This window comes from Pinus tabuliformis, chromosome 6, assembly GCF_031772625.1.
Source record: "Pinus tabuliformis cultivar Carrire ecotype Pingquan chromosome 6, CPIR1, whole genome shotgun sequence".
Lineage (NCBI taxonomy): Eukaryota > Viridiplantae > Streptophyta > Pinopsida > Pinales > Pinaceae > Pinus > Pinus tabuliformis.
Genome location: NC_142292.1, coordinates 1862551877 through 1862557611, shown reverse-complemented (window position 1 = coordinate 1862557611; position 5735 = coordinate 1862551877). Strand labels below are relative to the sequence as shown.

The window sequence follows — 5735 nt, the reverse complement described above, 5'->3', positions numbered from 1 at the left end:
AATCCACCTCTGCACAGTCAAAAACAGTTAAATTATATGCATGATAATTGTGACAACTTATTCAAAAATACAAAAAGATGTTTTCTTCAGATAGTGATAACTTAGACACATGCATTTTACCTTCCTAGAATTCAATGCCATCTCTTTCAGTAGCTTGCATCCTCTTTTCCGCATCAATAGGGCTAGCTGGTAAAATTAGGGTTTGATAGGGTTTGCATTTCTTTTCTGCTTTCCAGTTTCTTTCTGTAAGTAAATTAGCCCCTTTGAGTTAGATTTCATTCATCAGTTAAAAAGATTCTTCTAAGAGCTCATAGAAGTTGGCTTAAGCTCCTAGCGGACTTGTGCCAGCTGACCAAGTGACAGCTGCGGCAAGAGCTAGTACTTGTGCATACAGCACCGTCGCTTCCAAGTTTGTTACGAACTACCGGGTTGATAAAATTAAATAAGGGAGTTCCAGGAGTTGTAGCATTATTGCTGCAATAATGGGGCCCACCATATTTTTGGCGTTGTTGCCGGGGAAGCATCAGAGTATTGGTGATTGTTGTTTTTCTTCTATTTTCCACTACAACCTTCTGCTAAGTAGTTTATTTCATTTCCATTACGCAATATCATTTTTGCAAAAGTAGATTAGAATTTCCCACTTTCAAAGATTAGCATTTCAATTCCGCAATTTCATTTCCACAAGCGTAGATTAGCATTTCAATTCCGCAAGCATAGCCTAGCATTTCATTCCTGCAATTTTGTTTTAGCAAAATGGATTAGTCCTTTCCTGCTTTCATTTCAATTCCGCATTTTCATTTCAGCAAGATAGTTAGTTGCAGTTCAATCTATTTTAGTTTTTGCAGGTACAAGCAGAAAAAAACAAAAATCAACCAAAAAGATTTCCTTTCATACCTTGTAGGAGTAGAGATAATTCAGAAAAATGATTGCACAACACCCCCACTGCTTCACACGGCCAACCTTCTCTCTTCTTCGATGGCTGTGAGTAAAGAACCCTTAGGTGGACAGCAAGACATATTTGAAGAACCTCAAGGGAAGAAGAAGAAGAAAACATTCCTCTGGAGCAAATGGCTACAAGCAGAAATGTTGGGAGCAATACCTTATCCAAAAATGAATTTGCAAATCAGATGGAAGATTTCAAGAGCGAGGTAAGGCAGTTTCTTGCCATGCAACTGGATACCTTGCGGATCCAAAAGAAGCAAGAAGAAGCCAAGAGGGCTTTGGCCATTTTTTGTCCTAGGTGCACCAGAAAGAATTCTAGGAACACATGTCCATTGTACTCCATAGAAGTGTGTTTTGTCTGTGAAGAATACCATCCTACAGATCAGTGCCCTTCCTTACCCAGAATCAAAGTTGCATATCAGAGAGCCAAAGGAGCCACTAAATCACTCTATTATATGAACCAAAGGAGGCCGCATGGACCTAGATCTTACCAGCAGGAACTACAAGGGACACCCGAGACCTATTATGACCCCTATCAAGCGACTTTCATGCCTTCTTGGGGTCCCCCTGCTCATCCTTTCTGGTTCACACCTCCTCCTTGTTCCTTCACAGATCCATATTATGCCCAACCAGTTGCTCATTCGTTTCACTCTTATGCTCAGCCACAGCCTCAGTGGAATGCACCTCATCAGGGGTGGAGGCCCCATTACAACTCTCCTCCCGCTCATTTGCCTCCACCACCTGTCTGACCACAACCCCATCCACATCCATCTCAAATATACACCCCCACTCAACTACCCATACCACCATTTCCAAACCTGCCCATTGGAGCAGCTCAACACAATTGCAAAGCTGAGGCACAACATGTCCAAATGACTCCTCCTGAGCTCAATGATCTTCACCAAAGCTCAGGAAGAGTGTTGCAAAACAGAGATTATATTGACAACATTGAAGGACCAAAGGCAAAAGAAAATTCCAAAGAGGAGATCAAAGAACCATGGGTTGCACTTGATGAAGAGAAGAGATCAGAATCAGAGATCGAGAGAGTTCCCTCATGGTTACCATCAAATCTTCCATGTATTCAAGAGAAAGATCAGCAAAAAGAGGAAGATGAGGAAGTCATGTTAGAAGGTGACATGAAACATGATCTAGATCATCAAAAGAACCAAGGATATCAGAGCTATATTGAGATATGGTTTCAGACGGTCACTAAGTTGCAGCAGTACTCTCTTCCTCAGCTATGTTTGATCCCTTCAAAGTCAGATCATTTGGTCTCTGAAATCCGAATAGCTGTCCAAGCATGCATTTCAAGCCTCCACATCATCTTTTCTCTAATCTCGATGTGCACATGGCTCCATTGGAAGTATTCTTATACTTGAAAAGAATTTTGTTTTTCAAGTAGGGTAGGGTAGAAAAAAGAGAAAAATGAAAAAAAGAAAGAAAAAATGAAAAAATGGAAAGAAGAGGAAAAATCTAAGGTGAAAACCTCCTCGGAGGCGCCTTAGATTGGCTCATTGACTGAAAACCTCCATGAGGCGGTCAATAGGTTGAAAAAAAAGAAGAAAAAAGAGAAAAGAAAAAGAGAATAAGATCTCCGGGTGAAAACCTCCCTTGGAGGCGCCTAGGGCAGACAATTAGGGTGAAAACCTCCATGAGGTGCCCTAGTTGTTTTTCAAAAAAAAAAAAGAGAAAAAGAAAAAGAAAAATAAACCTAATTTCCATTGGATAATTGCAGGTTGCAAGAAGGACATTGCAGGTCAGGAGGATCGCTCAAAACAAAGACAAAGGAAGTTCTATGCCTTCTACAGGAAGTTCTGTGTCTTCTACAGGAAGTTCTGTGTCTTCTACAGGAAGCCTACAAACGAGCCAAAATTGATCTCTGAAGAGGACCTGAAGGCCGAGAATCTTTCCATGAGGCCTGCAAGCATCCATGTTTCCATCCCTCACCCTTCTCCATCATTTTTTCCATCTCATTGTACTTCTTTCCTCAAAACTGTGTGTTCTACAGGAAGTTCCTGTAGAAATTACAGGATTTCTACAGGAAGCTAGAAATGGATTTGAAAAAGGTATTTTGGCAAACATGATAGCTTCCTCAAGGGTTCAGAAGTCCTCCTGCAATCTTCAAACTCCTCCTCCATCATCTCCATGCCTGCATCACAGCCAAAGCTCAGTTTTTCTTTCCATGCAAAAACTTGCAGACTGCTTTGAAGAAAAAATACATAGAACAAAATTTGTTTTTGCCCTAAATTGAAAACCATGCATCCATTTGAAAAACCGTTTATGGGGAATTGTATAGGGACGATGGCAACATGCCCGAGTAATTTCATCCCATTCCGGTGCACAGTTTCCAAAAAATCCGCCTCCATCACCGTCAGCCATTTTTGCATTTTCTCCATATCCGTGCATCCATTTCAAAACCTGTTTCATGGGGAGATGCATATGGATGATAGTAACCTACCCAAGTAGTTTCAGCCAATTATGATGCACGGTTTCTGAGAAATTGATCTCTGAAATCTTCAGCCATTTTCCATTTTTCTCGAAATTTGTGCATCCATTGATCGCAATTTTGCTATGGGAGGTGCATCATGATGATAGGAACATGCTCAGTAAGTTTCAGATCGATCTGATCTACCGTTCGGGAGCAATGGCGAAAACAAGTTTCGGTCCTGTGAAACTTCAGCAACAGCAGCTTGAGGGTGCAGATCTGAACGTGGAAATGAACTCCTGCAGCTTAAATCCGGCTAGAGGATACCTGAACAAGCAAAATAACCACACATCAGATAGCAAAGAGATAATAGCACAAAGGAGCCATCATGCAACCACCGAAACAGATGCATTCAGCAGCAAAAAGCACCTCACAGCAACCATTTGACTTCAGGTACGTGACTAAAACTTGTTCCTCTATTGCATGAATCTAATCTAGCACTGCATGAACGGATGAGATGGGGGGATTCAGCTAGGAAGCTAGCCATATTCGATTGCACTCATCCAGGCAAAAATCACGCAGCGTGCGTGTATAGTCATTCACGTGGAAGTTGAAAAACACAGGCAGTGGTAGACGTGTTGAACTTCAGCGCACAGGACATCAAATGATTAACGGATAGAAGAAGACATGTAGTTCATAACATCACTGCAGTTCGAAAAAAGCCAGCGCACATGTTTTTGCCACCTCACCACAAATCACACAGCAATTAAAGACGGCTTAGCTGAAACTCACGAACTGTTGTTCATCTGCACTTTCCACATCCTCAACTGAAATGTGCACAATCGGTTAACCTATCGTCCTCCACTGAGTTTTTCTACCTGTCTTCGAGATTCTGTTGCGTATTAGGATCGCTCAGAGGCGCAGGGGCACTCTACAGGCGTTTCTACAGGAAGCTACGCTACAGGAAACCCAGCATATGAAGAAGCTTGGACTGTTCACGGCGAGGGTGGCAATTCTTAGTGAGGTAGGCCTGAACATAACTTTCCCATGCAAATAATTCAAAAGGTGGTGAATTCGACGTGTTGAGGGGGTAGGGAAAATGTGAATGCAAGTCTGTCTATGAATTCAAAAGCCGTTTTCTTATTGCTGCCTAGAATTGTCTTCAGTGCAACATAGCCCATGCTTTGGAGAAGACCAAATACTCAGATTCAGACATATACTGAAAAAAAAAATATGAAAAAAATACCATTTCTCTTGCCAGTTTACTGCAGATCTAATTGCAATGAATCATGCAGATTTTATTATCACTAGCACGTATCAAGAGATTGCTGGAAGCAAGGATACTGTTGGACAGTATGAGAGCCACACTGCTTTCACCCTTCCTGGTCTTTATCGTGTGGTTCATGGAATTGATGTTTTTGATCTCAAGTTCAACATTTTTTCTCCTGGAGCAGACATGCAGATTTATTTCCCTTATACAGAGAAGCAGCATCGTCTTACTGCTTTACATGGTTCAATTGAGGAACTCTTGTTCAATCCTGAACAGACAGCTGAACACATGTGTATTTTGAATGACCGTAAAAAGCCCATTATCTTTTCTATGGCAAGACTCGATAGAGTGAAAAACATGACAGGACTAGTTGAATGGGTTGCAAAGAAAAAACACTTGAGGGATACTGTCCTCCACGTTCTGGGGAGGAAACCATATACAGAATTCCCATTCTGATCAGTGCACAAGCCAAAACAGAGCGTGAGGAAGCAAGATAGTGAGGCAGAGAAGAAAACTAAGGGTAAGGAAGCTAAGGGAAAGAAAACCTAGGGCAAGCCATCACAGGAAAAGCCACAGGAGAAGCAAGAGGAAAAGCAAGAAAGAAAAGAAGGAAGAAACAGAGAGGGAAAAAACAAGTTTAATCCATGGAAATTGTTGCAGGTTGCAGGAACACAATGCGGAAAGGGGTCCTCCCAACACAAGCAGAAGGGTCCCTACCAAGTTCCCAAGCATCCTCACATCCATCCCCTCCATGAACACTCATTTTTTCAGGGTTCGGACACATTCTAGTCATGGTTCAACCTTCTACAGGAAGCTACAGGACTTTCTACAGGAAGTTATGTATTGCTACCAGAAACATCCTGTAGAGCCTTTGGGCAGTCCAGAATCGATTATGGAGAGGGATTTGAAGCTTGAAGTCTGTTGAGGAGGCATGCAACCACTCTTTTCTTCCATCCTCCACTGGTTTCATCTCCTTTCACCACAATTGCCACCATTTGATTGAGTATACTTGCACAATCATACCAAAGCTGAAACTTCTCTAGGAAAAGGAGCAACGGCAGTGGGAAGAAGCAAAGAGAAAAGCATGGTTTCATGACT

General features: G+C 41.9%; 1 pseudogene; it reads left to right on the top strand.

Moving 5' to 3' along the window:
• Positions 1-4649: 4649 nt before the first annotated feature.
• LOC149266525 (sucrose synthase pseudogene) lies at positions 4650-5093 on the top strand (annotated as a pseudogene).
• Positions 5094-5735: the final 642 nt, after the last annotated feature.